The 23,347-nt window shown below is 51.3% G+C and overlaps 1 pseudogene; it reads right to left on the bottom strand.

The window, feature by feature from the left end:
- Positions 1 to 7,609: 7,609 nt before the first annotated feature.
- LOC144771179 (5.8S ribosomal RNA) lies at positions 7,610 to 7,762 on the bottom strand (annotated as a pseudogene).
- Between the last annotated feature and the right edge of the window lie 15,585 nt (positions 7,763 to 23,347).

Here is a 23,347-nt window from a genome sequence, read left to right on the forward strand (position 1 = left end):
CTATCTTATCTTTTAATCTTTATCTATCTTACTTTAATCTTTATCTATCTTTCTTTTCTTATCATTCTTTATCTTTAATCTTTATCTATCTTTATCTCCCTCACCCTAACCCTCACTCACCCTCACTCACCCTCACCCCTCACTTACTCCCTCACTCACCCTCAACCCCTCACCCTCACTCACCCTCATCCCCTCACTCACCCTCAACCCCTCACCCTCACTCACCCTCAACCCCTCACCCTCACTCACCCTCACCCCCTCAACCCCTCACTCACCCTCACTCACCCTCACCCTCACTCACCCTCAACCCCTCACCCTCACTCACCCTCAACCCCTCACCCTCACTCACCCTCAACCCCTCACCCTCACTCACCCCTCAACCCTCACTCACCCTCATTCACCCTCACCCTCACTCACCCTCACCCTCACCCTCAACCCCTCACCCTCACTCACCCTCACCCTCAACCCCTCACCCCTCACTCACCCTCACCCCTCACCCCTCACTCACCCTCACCCCTCACCCTCACTCACCCACACACTCACTCACCCTCAACCCCTAACCTCACTCACCCTCACTCACCCTCACCCTCACTCACCCTCAACCCCTCACCCTCACTCACCCTCACCCTCACTCACCCTCAACCCTCACCCTCACCCTCACTCACCCTCAACCCCTCACCCTCACTCACCCTCAACCCCTCACTCACCCTCAACCCCTCACCCTCACTCACCCTCAACCCCTCACCCTCACTCACCCTCAACCCCTCAACCCCTCACTCACCCTCACTCACCCTCACCCTCACTCCACCCTACTCACTCGACCCTCAACCCCTCACCCTCACCCCTCACTCCCTCACTCACCCTCACTCACCCTCACTCTCACTCACCCTCAACCCCTCACCCTCACTCACCCTCACTCACCCTCACCCTCACCCTCACCCTCAACCCCTCACCCTCACTCACCCTCACCCTCAACCTCACTCACCCTCAACCCCTCACCCCTCACTCACCCTCACCCTCACTCACCCTCAAACCCTCACCCTCACCCTCACTCACCCTCAACCCTCACCCTCACTCACCCTCAACCCCTCACCCTCACTCACCCTCACTCACCCTCAACCCCTCACCCCCTCACCCTCACTCACCCTCACTCACCCTTACCCTCACTCACCCTCAACCCCTCACCCTCACTCACCCTCAACCCCTCACCCTCAACCCCTCACTCACCCTCACTCACCCTCACTCACCCTCACCCCTCACCCTCACTCACCCTCACTCACCCTCACCCCCTCACCCTCAACCCCTCACTCACCCTCACTCACCCTCAACCCCTCACCCTCACTCACCCTCATTCACCCTCACCCTCACTCACCCTGACCCTCTCACCCTCACTTACCCTCAACCCCTCACCCTCACTCACCCTCAACCCCTCACCCTCACCCACCCTCAACCCCTCACCCTCAACCCCTCACTCACCCTCACTCACCCTCACTCACCCTCACTCCCCTCACTCACCCTCACACACCCTCACTCACCCTCACTCACCCTCACTCTCACTCACCCTCACTCACCCTCAACCCCTCACCCTCACTCACCCTCACCCTCAACCTCACTCACCCTCAACCCCTCACCCTCACTCACCCTCACCCTCACTCACCCTCAAACCCTCACCCTCACCCTCACTCACCCTCAAAGCCTCACCCTCACTCACCCTCAACCCCTCACCCTCACTCACCCTCACTCACCCTCAACCCCTCACCCCCTCACCCCCTCACCCTCACTCACCCTTACCCTCACTCACCCTCAACCCCTCACCCTCACTCACCCTCAACCCTCACCCTCACTCACCCTCAACCCCTCACTCACCCTCAACCCCTCACTCACCCTCAACCCCTCACTCACCCTCACTCTCACTCACCCTCAACCCCTCACCCTCAACCCCCTCACCCTCACTCACCCTCACCCTCACTCACCCTCAACCCCTCACCCTCACCCTCACTCACCCTCAACCCCTCACCCTCACTCACCCTCAACCCCTCACCCTCACTCACCCTCAACCCCTCACCCTCACTCACCCTCAACCCCTCACCCTCAACCCCTCACCCTCACTCACCCTCACTCACCCTCACCCTCACTCACCCTCACTCACCCTCAACCCCTCACCCTCACTCACCCTCACCCACCCTCACAACACATATTGTGTTACAATAGGTGTCACATTTGCGAAAGATAAAACTATTGGCATTGTAAATAACAAAGCTATTAATTTCGCTATTTTCAAAACAAGCACATAAATAAAAAATGTGTCCTTTACAATACCAATAGCTCAAACTTTCCTAATGCGAGACCTATTGCATTGCTGTGCTTCTCTCCCCTGCTGCACTCTCCTGCTCTCTAGAGATGTGGCCTAACGACCAGAGCTGCCATCTAAGTCACGTAAATACAAAACATGTAGCATTCCAAATGCTATAGGTGTCACATTCGCGAAAGTTATAACTATTGGCATTGTAAATGACAAAGCCATCAATTTAGCAATTTTAAAAACCAACAAATAAATAAAATGTCATTTACAAGACCAATAACTCCAACTTTTCTAATGCGAGACCTATTGCATTTCCAATGCTTGTTTTAAAAGGAGGTAAAAATGAAAAAACGCTTTTATGAGATCTATTTTTTACACACTGACATCAGATCGCGAGTTCTGTTTATGGGATTTAGGGACCCGTATTAAAAAATGTGCATTTAAAACCAGTAAAGGCAAGTTACATTTATTAATACAAATTATGATTTATAATTATGGTCATGTCTCGTTCCACCTCTGACGAAATGTTGGGGGGAAACGAGGAATGATGCATTTTACTGTAAATTGAGACTTCAATACTACTTAAGTACTTGGGTAGTAGCAATGATCAGAACATGGTAACAATTGAGGAAAAGAAACAAAAAAGAGCAATTTTAAAGTGAAGGTAGGAATAAGAAGATTTTATAACAGGTTGATGTCTGTGAAAGTAGGTTTGGCCAAGACATTTTTAGTCACATGCTGGGCAGCAATATATTTGAAGCAATCCCTAAGTGACAAACTTTGGACCAACCCTACCAGTCTATCAGAAACATCACCTGTAATGAAACTTTGCCAATATTCATTAATCAGTAGTTTACTGAGCAAACTCTAGACCAGTAGTTCCTAAACTTTTTAGAACCACGACCCACCTTTTAGCATGACAAACGTTGCGACCCATCTAGCTTTAATAGACATCAGGTGGGCAATTCTTTAAAGCAGGGGTTCCCAAACTTTTTTGACCTGTGGCTACCTTGACCTAATTGGCAGTTGGCCGTGGCTCCCCACCATTTTTTTACTGGTGGGCGGATGGAGGGGATGTAAGCCCAACCTCGGGAGTACTTCCTGTTGTCTTCCTTAAAGTAATTTGGACGTAATGATGGTTGGAATGCTTGAATTATTAATCTCATCCACTTGCAGTGGGTGGTCAGGTGGTGCACATTGCCGTGGATGGTCAGGTGGTGTACTTTGCAGTGTGTGGTCAGATGGCACACCTTGCAGTGGGTGGTCAGGTGGTGCACCTTGCAGTGGGTGGTCAGGTGGCGCACCTCGCAGTGGGTGGTCAGGTGGTGCACCTTGCAGCGGGTGGTCAGTGGGCGGGTGGTACACCTTGCAGTGGGTGTGGTCAGTGGGCGGGTGGTACACCTTGCAGTGGGTGGTCAGGTGACTCCCCTTGCAGTGGGTGGTCAGGTGGTGCACCTTGCTGTGGGTGGTCAGGTGGTGCACCTTGCAGTGGGTGTTCAGGTGGCACACCTTGCTGTGGGTGGTCAGGTGGCACACCTTGCTGTGGGTGGTCAGTGGTCAGGTGGTATACCTTGCAGTGGGTGTTCAGGTGGCACACCTTGCTGTGGGTGGTAAGGGGGCGGTGGGTGCTCAGTCCTCCAGCCTGCTTCCTGTGCTTCTCTGGAAAGGCCCCCCGTTTACCAGAGGATCGCAGAGCTCGTTGAGGTAGAGCTGTGATCTCGGATGATGGAAGCCCCCGCCTACAGGGCCTTGAAATCTAACAAATCAGATGCAGAATTAGGCGGCGAGGGCGCCCTCCACGTGCCACAAAGGCTGTTTCACCAGAGCTGCAGGATTTGTGCCAGCAGCGGCACAAATCCAATGTAAAAGTCTTATATTAACCCACAGGACCCCAGTGGGCAGCCACCGGGTTATTTGAAGCACCGCATCATTGTACACCATGTCCTGGGATGCTGAGGTTACCTGAGAGGTGACTTCTGATCTCACCTCAGAGCAGAAGGTAAGACGTCAGGGAGAGCCAGCCCCTCCCCCACCTTAACACCCCTAACCCCCCTCCCCCACTCCCAGACATTTTCAGCACGATGGACCTCCCTTCCTACAGAATTACGACTCCCCCATCAGCGCCCCCTTTCAGGAGGGAGCTAGACGCTCTTCTAACAAACAGGCTCACGTACTCCACAGCGCCTGGGTGTCCACAATTCTATTTTTTTTAAACTTTTATATTTTAAATTAGGATCCAAACTGAGTTGGCGTTCTCGTGACCTGCATTGTCTGCAAAACTACGTATCTGTACGATTTAATGTATTGCTTATCATTTATTGTTTAAAAGTTATTTAGATTTTACTTGATTTTCTCTGTCCCAGGAAACAAGGCAGCACAATGCTTAAACATATCTTTAAGTCTTGTCACACAGCATAACAAGCATATTGATACTGATTATCATGCCGTCTTATGTCTTGCTCACTTACCGCCATTGTTTTGATCTCTATGTCTACCTTAATCTGTAAACATATAACTACTGCTATGCAAAATTTGTGAAGTACTCTGATGCCTTCGGGTCAAGTTCACGCTATATAAAACTCCACAAATTAGTGCTCTATATTCTCTTCTAAGACTTTCTCTCACACTCCCTATTTTTGTCCTGATCTCTCTGTTTTTCTTCGTCTTTGCCTCTCTCTGTCACACTTACCTATCTCTTGATGCCTTTGTCTTTTTATTTTCCATCTCTCTCCTTCTTATTCGTGCTCTCACTCACAGTTTCCCGTTATGTCTGTCTCACTCCCGTCCAAGCCGTGCCCGCCGAATGACGGACGGCTGGGGGCCATTGGTAACAGTTTTCCACAGTGTGGGCGCAGCACCCCTGGCACCTGATTACGGCGCACCAGGGTGCTGCGGGGCACAGTTTGGGAACCACTGCTTTAAAATAACTAAAGCATTTTGTGGTAGCGCACTGTATTTTACATACAACCCATTTTCCATTGAAATGGCCACTAACTTAGCCCATACATACAGTTTGCTGATAAAACTATATTGCACAAAAATGATAATATGTGTAAATTGTGAATATTTGTAATTTGTGCATCACTAAGTAAAAGTGTCTTCATTTGTCGTTATCCTATTAACCTGGTGTTTAGTTCATCCAGCAGTGCCAGTTTTGCTTACCAAAAGTGGCCCATTAGGCACTTGCATTCCATGCTCGGCTCCACGCCAGCGAGCTGGGCTTCGTACCCAAGTTTGAGAATAGGATGAGATTGTTTCAGCCCCAAGACCTTTAATCATTTGCTTTACCAGATAAAACTGGGGGTTCCGATTGCCAGCTTTCCTGAGGGAAACTCTGGATGGAAACAGTTACTAGATGGTTCAATTAGCCTTTCACCCTTATACCTAGGTCGGACGACTGATTTGCATAACAGGACCACTATGGACCTACACCAGCGTTTCCTCTGGCTTTGCCCTGCCCAGGCATAGTTCACCATCTTTCAGGTACTATCACCCACGCTAATGCTCCACCTCCCCAACTGAGTGGGCAAGATGTGCTGGGGGTGTGCCCGCAGCTGGCTTTGCGGCTGGATCTCACCTCAGCAGGCGCGCACTGGCTCTCACCTTCATTGTGCCATAGGGTTTCAAGATGGGTCAGGTGGGTAACCGATATTGCAGCAGATCCCTGTAACCTGGCGTGGGCCTCTCCATTAAACTTAGACTAGGCATAGCTCTCTCAACATATAAGATCATGAGTCAGACCAATACAATTTATATTTTATTTTTCAATATGTATTCATATAAATTCATCAATTCAAATAAATAGACATATTCATGAGCTTCCTAGCACAGCAAAAACAATTCTCACTGCAAGTATTTGGTTGCTTTGAGGCCTGTTTTAGTTTTTGCTGCGCTAGGGAGATCATGAATATGTCTATTTATCTATAAATATAAATTGTGTTGGTCTGACTCAGATCCTATATATTGAGAGAGCTATCCCTATTTCAAGTTTAATGGAGAAGCATCCTTTGGTTGCTTTACTTTGATTGTTTGGTTCTCCCCTGGTGTGCTCCTCCTTACCTTATCTTATTTTTCAGCGGCCTCTTCTGTTCTTACTTAACCTGGCATGGGCCTATCCGCATGGTGGTGCGACGCAGTTGGGGAGCGCTGAGCACAGCCCGCCCCAGTCGTGCCAGGAGCAGGGGACCCCATCCCCTTTTTTATGCCCTTGCGCACCTTGTGTGGGGGCGGGAGCAGTTGTCGGGGGAGGGCGCAAAGGCGGTCGAATCTCCCTCAGCCCCACTGACACAGCAAAGTTGCTGCCGAGGGTTGTAACACTCTCCACTGGAGTAGACAGACAGCAGCCATCCTGAAGTCTTCTCAGCTGACCCAGAGCTGGTCACGCACACCACAGCGGAGAAACTGTACCCTGCGAGGGGCCTGGGGCACCCAAGCAGTGGTACCGGAGAGGAGATATGCCCAAGCGACCAACCTTCCCACCATGTTGAATCCTCTGGGCGAACTGCACGTACCCCATCCGTTTACCTCTTGATGGTTTCACGACCTCTTGAACTCTCTCGTCAAAGTTCTGTCCAACTTTCCCCTACAGTAGTTGTTGGCTATCTGTCTCGCACCAATATTTAGCCTTTGATGGAGTTTACGACCTGCTTTGGGCTGCATAACCAAGCAACCCAACTCCAAGAAGACCCGATCCCAGCGTGTCAAGGGCTGCTACCAGCCTAACACCGTCCGCTGGGTGAACCTCGATCAGATGGACTTGGGCACTCTGAGGGACGCCGGGGAGTCGGTCTTCTCGCCGTTACTGAGAGAATCCTGTTTAGTTTATTTTCCTCAACTTAATAATATGCTTAAATTCAGCATGTCGCCATGTCTAACCTGAGGTCATAGTCAGATTCTAAAGTGTAGAGAAGCCGGGGAAACCAGACCCTGGGCAGCGCACTCTTTTTCACAGATTGGAGCCTGTGCGGACAGGCGATACTCATAGGCCTAGCAGGGTGGGTAATACTCCCTCTAACCCGGCCGCGAAGGGGGTGCCTGAGGCGGTACGTGAGAGCAGCCAAGGTACACCACAGACAGCCATGCGCGGCATGCAGCCAGGCACCTCAGGACATGCCTGTGGCAGACCAGTCACCAGTCTGCACAACGCCGAGGCTGAAGGGAAGGCCCAGTGTTCTGGTGGAGTACCTCTGTGACAGGACCAAGGGGGGATCATGTGATGGGCAATCGGGTCTGTCCTTTTAGGGGGTGAAGAGAGTGGAGCTATCCTGCAACGGCCCCAGCCGCATCCCAGGATGATTGACAATTGAGCGACCCACAGACAGGCATAGCCCAGGAGGAACCCAGGTCCGGAAGGTGTGCTTGAAGTATCGATGATCAATGTGTCCTGCAGTTCACGCTAATTCTTGCAGCTAGCTGCGTTCTTCATTGGCGTGCAAGCCAAGTGCTCCGCTGCTAAGAGGCCCCTTTTTTGCAGCTTTCGCCCACCTGCGGGCGTAGGAGAGGTGGGAGGAAGGCAGCGCCGTCTGTCCGTCCACTGCCCATGCAGCAAGACTGCCTGGTGCTCCTTGAAGGCTTCCTCTCTGGGAGTCGGCCTCCACAATTCAAAAAGAATTTCCAGGCGCTCAGCCCGGGAGCCCCATCCCACAAATGGGCAAGGGGGTCTTGGAGACATGAAAGCAGGCAACCCCACTGCCGCCGGTCCCTCCCAGAGGACCGGGAGGGACCGCATGAGTCTTCAAACCCTCAGCCCAGATGCACAGGAAGAACCAGGTACCTAGCAAGGAGGGAGGGTTGCCCCACCGACACATCGGCTGTCCACCACCAGGCATGACCCCTGCATTAACGAGAGTCCCTGGCTTGGGCGGTGGTCCTGAGCCATGCTTGTGGACTGCCCAACCCCATGCCCTGGTCAGAGGTGCCGGAAGGGAAGAGCCAGGTGGCTCCTCCATTCCACACACCCCCACCGATAGGAGCCACGGCCCCAGTTCCTTCTCATCCAGGCTGCCCTGCTGCCCGAGAATTGCCGCTCCTCGGTTGCCCAAAACCCGGTAGGGCAGGGATCGGGATCAGGTGTGGGAGAGCCCGAGGGCAGCAGGGCCTTCAGGGGTGGTCCCAGCCCGTGTAGGCACTGCCATTTGGTTTCCCCCCTGTTGGTTCGAGCTGAGTGAATGATGGTTCTGTCTCGGGAGCGCTTTCTACCGTGCCGCACCCACAGCGCCGGGGGCCATCCCAGTCCCCCGCATGTATGTCGGTCGGATCTTCTCGGGTGGAGGAACCCATGCCTGGTCCTCACCCAAGCGTACTAGTGGCAATGGACTGCTCAGCCAGATAGGGGTACGAGGGCTGAGTCAAGCCTTGCGTCTATGGGTGTTCTGTTTCTGAGAGGCGGCCAAGGGTTTCGGGCTGGCGCCATCAGTCGCTCGGCCCGCTCTGCCGAAAATGATCCTTCTGCAGGTTCAGCTACCAAAATCTTGCTACGACTTTCACTTTCTCTAGGTACCCAAGTTTGATCATCTTCTTGGTGCTTCACCAGGGCCGCTGCCAACCCTGGCGGGGCTGATCCTAGAACCTCACTAAACCATCCAATCGGTGTGTATAAAGGGCAGGGACTTAGGGCCCGATTCACAGAAGTAACTTAAGACAAAATCCTAAACTTACTACTTTTGTTATTCACAGAAGTTAGGATTTTGTCTTAAGTTTGTCTTAAGACAGACTTAAGACAGACTTAAGTTAGGATTTTGTCTTAAGTCTGTCTTAAGACAAACTTAAGACAAAATCCTAACTTCTGTGAATACCAAAAGTAGTAAGTTTAGGATTTTGTCTTAAGTTAGTTCTGTGAATCGGGCCCTTAATCAACACAAGCTTATGAATCACACTTACTGGGAATTCCTCATTAATGGGAAATAATTGCAATCCCCTTCATGAACTGGGCTCAGTGGGTAACCTGCACATGTCGGCAAAGGGTAGACACACTCTGATCCAATTCAGTGTAGTGTATGTGCAGCCCCAGACATCTAAGAGCATCATAGACCTGTTATTGCTGGATCTCATGTGGCTGAATGCCAATTGTCCCTCTAAGAAGTTAAATGTGGACTGCTGGGGTCTGCGTAACTAGTTATAATGGAGGAGTCTCGTTTGTTATCGGAATTAACCAGATCAGATGGACCTCGGTCCCGGGCACTTGGTACTGCAGCAGGCTGGAAGATTGATCCCGGGGTGGGAGCACCGCTCCAGGGCTCAGCAGGGCCCAGTCAGAGTTCCTGGACCCTGCCGCAGAGGGGAGGCCTCCCTGGACAAGATGAACCCCCATCCCGGGCGCAGGCTGGAGGACAGACCTCAGGGTCGGAGCACTGCCCTAGTGCTTGGCAGGGCCCGATTGGAGTTCTTGAACCCAGCCGCACGGAGAACAGAGGTTCCGGTGGGTGAGGGAGTCAGCAGTCCTGGCTTGCGAGTCGACAAGGGCAATGTGCTCCCTTTACCGGCCGGTGGTGTCATATGGCCTGATTTAGATCTTGGCGGGACTCCCCCATCCCTCCAATGAGTCCCGCCTGCCATTTTTGATGGAGAACAATCCTGGTGGAGTTGGTGGGACTCGGATGGTCTTTCGTCCATAGACCCGCCAACATCTCAATACAGCGGCCAGACCGCTAAGTAGATGGAGCCCAGGCCCCACCGGAGCTCTGACCGAGGGCACGACCATGGCCTACCTCTCTGCCAGAGAAGGGGGAGAGTGCTTTCTGGCCTGCCGCTTCCCCTTTGCCAGGCCCCGCTCATTCTTCGGAGAACGGTAACCGTGCACCTGGCCTGCCTACGGTACTTCTTGGGTGGGGCAGGACATCGACAGTGGCTGCCATTTGAGATCGGGCCCTGGCATCTGCTGAGGGCTTCACAGAGCTTTTGCAGGCATTTGTTTCAGCTTGGCGCCCCGTGGGCCAAGTCTTTATGAAGGGCTGGTCTCCGCTCTTTCTCATTTAAATTTTGCTACTACCACCAAGACCTGCACCTGTGGCGGCTCCAACCGCGCCCTTGCCCTGTGTATCCAAGCGCACCGCAGTGGCCCACCTACTAATTGCAGTATATGCCCCGTGGCTCTCAGTGCCGGCAATGGGTAGGTATGGGCGCAAACCTCCAGCGCCATCCATTTTCAGGCCTTGCTGATTCTGCAGATGAGTTGTAACATACTCCTTAGTGGATCCTACTTCCGTGGCCACCTTCCTGCTGTCTAAATCAACCAACACCTTTTCTGGGGTCTGATGAGCTTCGGCATCGGACGCCTTGAGCTCTTCTATGCTGAGGACACAACAGTTCTGGCCTGAGACACTGTGGTTGTGTGCTGAGGACAGAACCATTCTGTCCTCTGCGCATGGCGCGCTGATGTAATTAAAATAAAAGTGAAAGTGAAAGAACCGATTGGCTTATTTCACTTTCTCTGCTTTGGTGCTCGTGGGGCTATCTCAGCTTCCCGCCCCACCCCCAAGCAATGGAGCACATGGGAGAAGTATCATTGGAAAGGGGAGAAACACCCCTTTCCAATGGCACCTTTCCCTAGTAGTTCCCTGCTTAAGGATCACTGCAAGAGGGTGATCCCCAAGCAACAATTCACCACTAGACACCAGGGAGTGGGGAGCGGCCCCTTGGGCAAGGGCTTTTGTTACCCCCTAACTTTTTTTTGCCAATTCAGTCTTTCTGCCCCTGGGCAAAAGCTGCCGATCTGTTACCACCGGGGGCAGAAAGCCCACTAGGCACCAGGGACTTTTTTTTCTAGTTTAGGGGTCAGGGCTGCTCAGAATGGGCATGCCAATGCCCCCACCCTCGTGAAAAAAGAGGGACAGTCTTTTTGCACACTCTGTGATGCCCATATCTGCCCCACCCTTGGAGGGGTAGAAGCAACACTAAGCACCATGGACAATTCTTTTTCTCAGTGTAGGAGTGGAGGCTGCCCACAATAGACGTGCCAATGCTCTCAACTCTCCCAAAAAAGTGGGCACAGTGTTTCTGCCACCCGGGAGGGGGTAAATGGTGGCAATAGGTCTGGATTTGCCCCCTGGGGGGCAGAAAGCCCACTAAGCACCAGAATATTTTTTTCTTTGTGCAGGGGTGGGAGCTGCCCAGAATGGGCATGCCAATGCACTCACTCCCCCACCCCCCCAAAAAAATGGGTAGTCTTTCTGCCCTTCCATGGGGGGAATATGGAGCAATAGCACCCATTCTGCCAGAAATTAGAGGAAATGTTATTTTTTGTCAAACTTTGAGGTTTGCAAGGGATTTTAGGTAAAACAAAATGTGGTGAGTGCCATGCAAGTCAGTCCACCCTGGAAAGCCCTTTGTGTCCGGTTTTTCAAAAATGTACAGGTTGGCTAGGTTTTCCTTGGTGCCAGCTGAGCTAGGGTCCAAAATCTAGAGCTTCCAACATTGGAAAAAGGGGGTCACTTTTTGGAGGAAAAAAGAGCTGCGTCCATGTTGCATTTTGGGCTGTTTCCTGTCGCGGGCATTAGCTCTTCCCATAGAAGTGAGGTAGCATTTTTATTGGGAGACTTGGGGGAATGCTGGGGGGATGGAACTTCGTGGATCCCTACAGATTCCAGAACTTTCCATCACAGAAATGTGAAGAAATCTGCTTTTTTTAGTCACAATTTGAGGTTTGCACGGGATTATGGGTACCAAAACTTGGTAAGAGCCATGCAAGTCAGCCAACCTTGGATACCCCTAGGTATCTAGTTTAAGAAAATGTACAGGGTTGGCTAGGTTTCTGTTGGACTTGGCCCTTCTGGCAGGTTCACCCCTGAACTTTTTGCTTTTGATAGGTGACTTGGTGCTAGTGATTTTTGGTTTCTGCGCACTTTACCACTGTGTCCCAGGGTAAAGTGCGTGGATGTAGTGAGGTTGGCCTGCCCTCCCATAGGAATGCATGGGGAATGTGTGTGACCATGTTAGTTCCTGATGTTTGGGGAGTGCAGGCTCGAGTTTGGTATGTGCGGACTCATGTGATTAAATGCTGCGCAATGATATATGTGGAGTGATTGTGTCTAGTGTGGAAGTGCCACTTCTAGACGCTGGTGTGCTTGTGCAGTGAAGGTGCTGGCTTGTGGTTGGCTGGAGCTGGCTGGTGTGCCAGGCTCCAGGAGTCAGGATGGGTCCGCCCCGGTGGTTAATGGGAGATCTGCATGTGTGATGTGAGGGAGGGGTGCACCTGGGACCTGAATAGGGCTGGGCTTTCCCCACACAATGCTGGCTCCGCCCCCTGTGGTGCGACTGATGACCCTAGCCTGACTGGTGAATGGAAAGGGTGGCTGAGCACAACAAAGTGCTCCAAAACCAGTTGCATCTGGTTTTCTCCCCACCCTGCACCTAAAGACAACGGAATTTTGTGTATAAAAAGAGGCTGTGACCTCTGGTAAAATGTTCTTGTTTCCTGACTTGAATCTACCAGGGGCGTGCTGCTGCTGGGGCCCAGTGGAAGGCTTGCCTCACTGGGCCCTGCCCAGCCCCTGGATGCCCTGCCCCTGGACGTTGGAGGATTTCTGGGGACCCTGCTACTGGCTTAATGAGTCCCTGGACCTTGGAGAGACTTTGGGGCTGCCCCAGCACCTTGTGAGTGCTGGCTATAGTTCTTTTTGGAGGCCCCTAGTCCTTCCTTTGCTGCATTCCCCTCTGGGAGCGCTGTTTATCTCTTGCAGCGCAGTCCTGGGCACTGTTGCTACATTATGCCCGCTTATTTTATGATTTACCGGCAGGAGCCTACCCTGCATATTGCCCGCAAATTGATTATTTTTATTACGGGTGCCACCCCGTTTATTTAATTATTTCAGGGGTGCTCACCCCGTTTCTACTATTATTTTATCTTGCGAGGGTGCCCACCCCTCGTAAATGCCCCCGCAAGATCACCGCCACGGCCGGGCCGCAAACAGGAAGTCAGGCGGCATCGCGCCTGGCTGTAGGCGGGACTTCCGGGTTGCCGAAGGAAGTCCAGCCCGCCGCCGAGAGACGACAGGAAGCTGCCCGGGTGGAGTTCTCCTGCGGCCCGGGGCTCGCATGAGCTGAGGAGAGCCCCGGGGCCGCCGGCAGCGAGAGAGGAGCGGAGGGGCTCGAGGCACATTGTCGGTGCCTGCCCTGCCGCCTTGAAAAGAGAGAATGCGACGCTGCTACCCCATCCCCGGAGCCCGGTAAGCGAGGGCTTGGGGGGGTCGCCTTTTTGTTATCTAGAGCGGTCCCGCCGCTGCGGGCCGCTGCCCTGATGGCCCCATTTGGTTCACGGGCCCCGTGGGAGTTCCCGCGGGCCCGTGTTTGTACCCTGAGCGGACCCGCCATTGCGGTCCGCACCACCGCCCCCACGTTTCCTTAATAAGTTACAGAGCCCATGAGGGGCTCCAGTGATGGGGTCCCTCATTATCTCCAGAGCCGGCAGGCTCCCACGAACAGGGCATTATTGATTGAGCGGCCCCGTCCTGCAGCGGGCCGCTCCAATGAGGCCCACAGTTATATTAGAGCCCCCCTGCATTAGCACACATAGAAAGAGGAAAATGCCATTAACAATTGTTTTTGTGCAGGAAGGTTTCCCTTCCTGCACAAATACAATCATCCCTGCAGCGTAGACACCCTAGCAAAATGACGAAAGCGTGCCTGCACTGGTGCATGACAGCCAATTGTGCACCAGTGCGGGTAAAGGACACTGATGCATCATATTGTTGTTAATACGATGCATCCCTGTGCTTGGAAAATGACGCCGCACAGCACAGATACATGGTTTGTGGTGCTGCGTCATTTTCTTGTATATGAAGCCCAGAGTGCTTTATCCTTGTGAGCAAGTAAGAAAGTCTGAAACAGGATGCAGCCCAGGATAACAATATGCTTTCACCTCTAAGCTTTTGAAGCTGCAAAAGAGGCCCACTCTGAGTCACGTGTCTAACTGAAGCCTAAAAGGGCCAACACAGCAGTGGCTTACTATAACCACAGCAAACACAGAATGTATGTTTTTCCCTAGTATAGAACCCTTCTTACGGCGTCCTCTATAGTGTGGGGCCTTTTTAAGAACAGGGCAGGGGATAACAGACCCAGCTGAACAACCCGCACCCCCCTTTGTAACTACCCTGTCACGCACAGACAATTTAAATAGCCTAAGTCATTGTTGGCTGTCATACAAGTGAGGTGATAAACCGAGAGCATGAGCTGAAAGCACACATAAAGTAATAGCAGAAGCTCTTCCACTTGTGAATAGGCCTTAGATTAGGGTGACCAGGCATCCCGGATTTGCCCCGACAGTCCCGGGTTTTCACCTGCTGTCCCGGCAGATTTCGGCAATTTTTGCTCATGTCCCATTTTTAGGTCTCGCCTAGCGATGAGCGCATGCACAGCTCGCTTGCAAGATCTATTGTCGTTGATTTAGCTTCGGCAGCGGGACGGAAGCTCCACCCATACTTCTGAATGTGTGCTTTTGATTGGAAGGGAGGCATGTTTGTTCCCTCCCAGTCTCCTGTTTGCCGTGCGTGCCTGCACAGGAGATGTGCAAGCGTATGTTGTACGGACATGGCGCGCTTCTACTTTCTTTTGCATTGTATTGCATCCCGAGTCTCGCAGGCGTCTCTTTTGATCACTGCATTTCGCCCCTCGCTCGCTCCCTCCCTCCTCCCGTCGGGCCCCTCCTCCCTCTATTATATGCTGCTGTTGGTTAGAGCTCAGCGTGGCTATAGATGGGCTCTCGTTCCCACCCACATGGCTCGTTGCCTCTTCTTCTCACCCCGAGAGGTCACTGCCTCAACCTGCCAGTATCCAGCAGGCTTAGACTGTCGTTCTCAGAACCAGTGGTCTCTTCCCCTTCTGTCCCACACACAGGGTCTTTCTGCCTCTCCTGTCCACACCCCGGGTCCCAGCCTCTCGCACTAAGGAGTCTTTGCTCCTTAAATGGGTCTTGGTTTCCTCTGCCCACCCCACGAGGGCTCTCCCTGGCCTCACCTGCCCGTGATGAGCTGGCTCCTCGACTGGGTGCAGATCTGCTGGATGTAGTAGTTCTCAAGCTTCACCCCCTCTGCAGCCAGTCGATCTATCGTGGGTGGCTGGATGTCCGAGCCATGGTAGCCCACGTCCTGGAAGCCCTGGTCATCGGTCTGGATGAAGCTGATGTGAGGTGGCCGTGCCTGGGCCAATGGACTTGGGGCTTTTCCAGCTGCTCGGCCGCACTGTCCCCTAGCAGGTTAGGCTTCACCCAGTCCCAGGATACATAACCAAAGCTCAGGAGGCTCACCAGGGAGAAGCCGGTGAGAGCACAGACAGCCATGCTGGGCAGCACGGGTTGGCAGCTGGTGGCTGGGCATCTTCTACGGCGGGAAAATCTCAAACCTAGAGGCTCGTGGCAGAATTAATGGATCAGAGGACCAGAAGACAAGGCCGCTAAGTGGTCTTTATTTAATCTTCTCTCAGGCGTGGCAATACAATACTTGCAGCTTTCATCTGTTGTAGGGTTAATGTCCTGGGATACCTGTAGATTTGGCATTTAGTGTCAGTAGCGTAGAGGGTTCAAGCACCTGCTGCGGAAATCTGGGTGCAATGTCTATGGCACAGTTTGAAATCACGAAGGGGTTAATTCAGTGCTTCATCCTTTCCTGATTAACTTAATTGAAAGCATTCTAAAATACAGAGCAACAGTGTTGTGGAACTTAATACAGTATACACGAAAGTGTGTATTAAAATTAGCGTTTGAAGGCTGTTACTAGGTCCAGCATCTTTCAAGTCGAATATGCATCCGTGCTGGAGTGTCCAGGGATGCTGCCCGCTGGTGCTGGCACTGCTTTGAAGCTGGGTCCCTGCCTCGGGGCCATGCACATGCCTTCGTCCAGTGTCAGGGGTCACTGGATCCCTCTTTCCAAACACCTCTCACCCATACCGGAGCCTTAAACCTGGTTGGAAACGTCCCTCTCCTACTTCCCAGTTGTCACTTTCTCTGAGCGCCGCTCAGGACGGTCTTGAAGGCCAAGCCCATAGCCTCCCCGGAACCTCGAGCCATCCTCGAACCCTGGACACCACCAGCTCTCCTGCAGCAGGGCAGCATCTGTTTATACTGCAGCTTCAAGTGCGAAAAGTTACTTTTTCATGTCTTTTCATAGCCCCTACAGTCTGCAAGCAATGATCCTGGAAGGAGGAGGCCCTGAGGAGCAGAGGGGGTGTCTGCGGTTCTTTGTTCAGAGCCAGCAGTCGGAGGGGTAAACGAGAATATACAAGCATTTGCAATGCAATAGGTCTCGCATTTACGCGAGTTAAAGGTATTGGCATTCTAAATGACAATGGCTTTTATTTATCTGTTTTAAAAACCAAAACATAAATAAAAGGCATTGTCATTTACAATGAACAACACGGGACCTGTTACTTTCAGTGGCAACAGGTCCCGTGTTGTTCAAAGTACATAGAGAGGGGGACGACCTGTTCCTTATATCCCCTAAGCTCCTATATGGAATAAATATTGTCATTTACAATGCCAATAGCTCAAACTCAAGTAAATGCGAGACTTATTGCATTGCAAATGCTTGTTTTAGAGGGGGTCGACTGATACCAGTGAGAGGCACTTATTGGGTGTTCTAAAGTTGTGCTAGTTAGCAGCTGTTATAAGTAAGCGATTTAAGTAACAAGTATGATGGTGGTTTTAGAAATTACATTTTATTTATTTTCTTAGTGCTTCTTCTGAGATCCCATGCTGATAAGAGTTGTCATTCTGCACAGCACTGTTGACATAAAATTGAAGTTTTTTTATTTATTCAAAATGTCCCGGTTTTTGGTTCTCAAGATCTGGTTACCCTACCTTAGATGGACCGGTGGGGAGAGGGGGTCTGCTTCCCCCTCTAGAACCAGGTCTGATCATTTCTCAAGGAATTCTCAGGGTTCAACTGTGAGTCCCCATTAGTTCTGCGCTCCCAGAGTTAACCCGAAGCCCGATATTGTTTATTGTTAACTCCGGGAAACAGAATTTAACCCCTACCGCGCTACCGCGTTTTCCCGCTGTGCGCTGAAAAAAAAAAAGGCTTGTTTATGACAAAGCCAGCTCGTCATCCGCGTAGCGCAGGTAACGCCCATGACGAGCTGGCTTTGTCATCAGCACTGAAGGGGTTAAAGCCCCTGCCCTGGGGCTCTTGTAGTAAAGCCTTTTAAAGTTATTTTATATGTACATGTCTAGACCTTAACGTCCTTATATCTTAAGAATTTTGCATAGTACTCGTATACATCTTCCATACCCACAACCCCTTTTAGGCTTAAGCTCAACCCAAGTTACTCGGAGAAGGAACTGCTCAGAGATCCGATGGCTAATCGCTGTGGTCATCTGGGCGTCCTGGAAGCTTGACCAGAGCCCATTCCGTTTCTCATCCAAAACCATGAGCTTTGACTTATCGCTTTATGTGCGTTGTAGTGAAAACAGAGATTGGGGGCTGATGAGATTTATGGCTTTACAGTGGTATTGTTGAGGCTGCCATATTGCGTCCTTCTGGCATTACAAAAGAGAGCTGCATACAGATCTGGAGTCAGCCTGTGCCACTTCCGGCAACATCACCTGTGTGGTATTTGGGCCCTAGGCCCTCATACTGCTAAAATGAGGTGACGCAGACACAGGTGTAATAGTTGGTTAATGAGCACGTGCTCTCAGCCCCTTTTATTTGCAGGGTCATCTGACTGATGAAGCATGTGGTGGGTGGGTGTTCAGTGTGTGATACAACATGCTGGAACACTAGAACGTATCCACGATACTACAACCTGGTATGACGTGCACGAGGTGAGCTCAATTTAGACAGGAGATCGCCTTTTGCACGAAGTGACACATATCTGAGCACAGGACGTCATACCCATGGAGGGTCACTCATATCCGAGAAAAGGACCCCGGACGCACAAGGTGCCCTCATACCTGGGAACATGCCATTACAGACAGCAGGTACCGGTCCTATCAGAGATCAGAGCTTCGCATACTCAGCATGCCACACATGTAAGAGAATGGGGTAGCACCGCATCGATGACAAAAGCACATAACACGCCTCAACTATCTCTCAAATACGAAACCCGCATGTACCAAGCGCCAGGTATCACAATAATCCAACAAATGCACCAGGTGCCGTGCATATTTGAGAATAGGACATCACATGTACCAGGTGCCACTCATACAGACCCCTGCATCACACAGTCTCTGAGCACTGCTTGTACAGAACATATACGTGCCAAGCGTCACTCTAACCAGAGAAGACGCATCTCATGCCTTGTGTCCATCCACTGACACAGAACGCAACTCGCAGGCACTGACTTTCAAATATACCGCATTTACTTACTACTTCTACCAGTGAGCACAGCATCACATGGCACTCATGTGAGGCAACTGTGAATTTTCACAAAACTGGGAATATTCTCATTGCGACTAGCTAGTTTGATTTATTCGCAGTCAAACACTGCCATCCTGCGTCTACAAGTGAAAACAGCATAATCCTGAAACTTTTTCATGGGTCGATCTCCTGGATGGCTGATTCTGACCAGGATGTGGTCTAGAATGGCAGGTCTGAATACTGAAAAGAGAGTTGTTTTCATTGGGCAGTCCTTTGGGTATCTCCAATTAAGTGCCCTTAGACACAGAGTGGAAACTGTCTAACAGACATTCCCCTTGTTGTTCTGTCTTTGAGATGGGCACATTTTTTGATGGAATTTGCCAGAGTGCCCTGAGCGTACACTGCTTCCAGCTCATTAGAAGAGTGCATTAAGTTCAGGTTGAAGTCAACTGTTAACAGGAACAATTATTTTATACACCTGAGTGTTAGTAGAGCTATTGATTGTAGAAGTGCCCTGATGTTTTGCTTGTTTCTGTTTTTGGGCTAGATTATGTACACATGTATGATTACCAGGGGAACAACTGCGCTTCCTTGGTACCAGTTTGTCAATGTAGAAAGCTTGTAGGGTTTTCACTATCTATATTAATGTTATTTCTAAGTTCTGATCCAATTGAATGAATATTGGTAGCCCCCTTTAGCTCTGCTTTTGCCTGGGCCTTTTTTTGCGTGTTTATGATGTGCCTCAAATCCTGATATTTGTGAGTCCGAAGCGCTCTAAGTTTCCTGGAAGTAGAGGATATTGAATATCCCACAATGTATTTTAAAATATCTTCATCCTGAATCAATCCTGCCAGATCACCGAAGTTCCGAGAGCATATTCTTTCCAAAGGGTGTGTGGTGTAGGGCTAGATTCTTTTCATGCCAAACTCTGATTGTTCTATATAGTGGGTTGCCAATGGCATTCCTCATGTATTAAGGTTGAGGGTATTTCAGAGAATCTTGAAGCTGTCTCGATGTCAAGGCCGAACTTATCTGAGTTTGTGGTAATAGGCCCAATCAAGGTGGTTAGTTAAGGAACTCTACTATTTTCTAAGGTTGACTATGCATGTTTTTTTGAAGTAAGGATCTGGGTGTACCTGTTGATTTGGTTTATTTATGCCGATCCCCCAATGAATGAAGATTGATTTAAAACATATTTTTTTTAAATGTTTGCCACACCTGGTTGAACGCCATGTGACCAAATTTGCTTCCTTGTGACGCGATACTCCTGATGAAATAAATTCTATTGACATCAGTGTTGTGTGGTGCAGTGAGGCAGCAGCGTGTGGAGCAGAGGCCATGGTTGAGGGTACGTAGGGTCACAGCACGATAGCGGGAGGCTGGGGGAGGACCAGATTTCCTGCCACTAGGCGCGGTCCTGGCATGGACGGGCTTGCCTTTGACGTGGGCGTACACGCTATGAAGCCATTAAGTAGGTCCAGGGAGGAGGCAGGAGTGATGTCACTGTCATATCGTTATGCCTGACCTCTGTCCAGAGACAGGGCAGGCGAGTAGGAAGGGGAGGGAACAGGAAACAGGAACCGGAATGGGAAGTTATTTACACGCTGGTAGCAGGTGTCGCATCGGTGTGTTCAAGAACACTCAGGAGACGGTAGGGTAGTCTGCATCTTTCTTTATTGGCATACATGCATTAATGTGGCATCAGCATGGTGCGCTCATGTACCCCTGACCTCCTACGTCCAGGTCCTGCCCGCGAGTGATCCCTGACCCCCGCTCCTTGACCGGATGTGGTGTCCGGTGTCCCTGTCCCCTGACCCTGAGCTCCAGGGTCCTAGTGCCATCATGTGGGCACGACATCAGGGCAATAAAGAAGTGTACCTGTAACGCTCCGTCTCCCGTGTCTGTTTGCGAAGGGGTATGCGACAATGGCGACGAGGGTGGGATCCTCATATACCCACTAAAACAAAACGCAGCCCCAGCCGTCCGTGCACGGCCCTGACCGGCGAGTTTGCAGCCTATCGCCCGACAGCGCGAAAGAGCGCGAAAGGCGAAAACCAGTGTCGGGAGCTGCCGAGAGCGAACGAACCAGCGAGGGAAAGTGCCGCCCACACGGAGACTGCAGCGAAAGGCGAGCAGCGTCAATCTCCTCACCAAGCAAGCGTGATTGTGGAGGATCTCAGGCACCAGAAACGGCGCGAAGCAGACGAGAACGCCAAAGACGACCTCAGCCCCGTGGACACAAAGGAGCAGAGAACACAGGGGTGAGTCTTGCACTGGCAAGCGAAGGAAACTATAAACTGTGGCAGCAAAGCGGAGCGAAAATAGACCAGAGGTGGAAATCAAGGCCCGACAGTGCAGCGTCCCGACAGGCGGCCATTTTGAGGTCAGGCACTGGCCATAGGATAACCCACAATTTAGACACGATGGCCATCTTGAAGTCAGGCGCCACTACATTTTCAGCTCACAAGCCACAAATAAATAGAGCTGGAGGCTCTCAACTACTAGTAATCAAGCCATAAGAGCCCACAAAAGACGAGGACAAGCCAGGATGTCCGATCCCGACCCCACAAGTACCTCTGGAGGAGCGACGGGCCCGACCAATGCACCAGGTCCAGCTGCCCCAATTAACCCAGTACTGGCACCCCACGTGCAAATGGCTGTCCCATACCTACGGCCACCAGAACCCTTGGCACTGACACCCGGCAACAGCATGGGGCCCACATGGAAAAACTGGAGTGAAGATTTCGAGGATTATATGACTGGGTTACAAGTACAAGACTCCAAACAAAAGCTCATAGCCTTAAGAAACCTGATAGGTAAAGACGTCGCGCAGATCATTAAAGAACTACCGAATGCAGCCACCGCCCAGTACGATGACGTGAAGGAAGCCCTTATCAGACGATTTCTCCACAAGCGCAACGTGGATTACGAACGTTACACGTTCAATCTAGCTGCCCAAGAAAAAGAAGAGTGCATGAGTGACTTCATTGTGCGCATCAGAAGACTTGCGCGTCACTGCGAATTCGACAACTTCAACACCGAGGACGCGCTGCGACTCCGCATAATTGAGGGCTGCCATTCAGAGTCCCTACGCCGGCGGCTCCTGAAGAAACAATATACCCTTGAAGAGATCGAGGAACTAACGAGAATCAACGACCAATCAGAAGACCATGCGAAACGGATGGAGACCCACAAGTCTGACAGGAAAGAACAAGCTCTCCGAATACAAGCGCACAAAGACACCAGACACAAAACAGGCTCTCACAGGTCGAACAAGCCACCTCACTCTATGACCTCCCGGAGAACATCATCCCGACAGGAGTCGCGACATACCAAGTACAGCAAATCAGCGCCAGCATGCTACAGGTGTGGACAGGACTACCCTCACTCGGGACAATGCCCCTCCATTGGCCAGCAATGCCATCGCTGTGGAAGAGACAATCACTTCGAAATAGCCTGTCAGGCCCAACAGTCAAGGCGAAGGTCCTCAAGATCCCGGCACACCACGCGACATCATGCTCGCGCAATAAAAGGGAGGGAAGGGCGTTCTTCCAGCTCGTCGAGGTCAAGTGCCCAGTCAGCAAGCCCATACCGATCACGAGGCCGATCAGCAAGCCCACACCGCTCTCAAAGTCGGCTCGCACACTCATATCGGTCACAAAGATCAACGTCCAGCGACTCACCATCACACACCCCAGTGTCACAAGACAGTGATGAGTATATCTGCATGGTGTCGGACCCCGACCGCCTGAAACGATACCCAAAACTGGACATCAAGATCGGAGATCACCCAGCCAAGTTCGTCCTTGATTCAGGAGCATCACTAAACTACATCTGCGCAGTTGAATACCAAAACATGAAACCACGACCCAAGCTAGAGCCAGCAGCTGTCCGCATATTCACGTGGATGTCAAGAAAACCACTGCCGTGCCTAGGCCGTTTCCACACAACACTGTCATTTAAAGACCAAAAGATTCCTGCTTACATCCATGTAGCTGAAGGCCCAGACTTGGCCGACTGCCTACTCAGCCTACCCACAGCCGAAAGACTAAGACTTGTAGAACTCCTCTATATGACCGAGGATGCTCCCGACATTGTGGCAAAATTCCCAAACCTTTTCAAAGGTTTGGGGAAGCTCAACCAGTTTAAAGTGAAGGTACATATCGACGAACGTGTGACACCCATAGCTCAGCATCACAGAAAGGTACCTTTCCACCTACAGCAAGCTGTAGACGATGAACTCCAAGATCTTCTAAAAACAGACATTATTGAGCGCACGTCAGGACCCACTCCATGGGTATCACCAGTCGTGGTGGTCACTAAGAAAGGACAGGACAACAAAGTATGACTATGTGTGGACATGTGCGCGCCCAACACCGCCATCGAGCGGGAACGCCATCCGGGCCCGCATATAAGTGATATGATCACGCGCCTCAATGGAGCTACAGTGTTTTCCAAGATTGACCTAAACAAAGGTTATCACCAGCTTGAACTCCACGACAAGTCGAGGTACATCACGACGTTCACCACGCATCAAGGACTCTTTCGCTACAAGCGATTAAACTTTGGCATCTCTTCAGCCACCGAAATTTTCCAAGAAGCCATCCGGCGAGTCATCCAGGGGATTCCAAATGCTTTCAATTACAGCGACGACCTGTTGGTTTTCGGGAAAGATCAAACCGAACATGACACAGCCCTGGACAGAGTATGCCATGCATTGCTGAATGCAAACCTGACACTCAATGCCAACAAATGCGAATTT

Source organism: Lissotriton helveticus, chromosome 7, assembly GCF_964261635.1.
Source record: "Lissotriton helveticus chromosome 7, aLisHel1.1, whole genome shotgun sequence".
Taxonomy (NCBI): domain Eukaryota; kingdom Metazoa; phylum Chordata; class Amphibia; order Caudata; family Salamandridae; genus Lissotriton; species Lissotriton helveticus.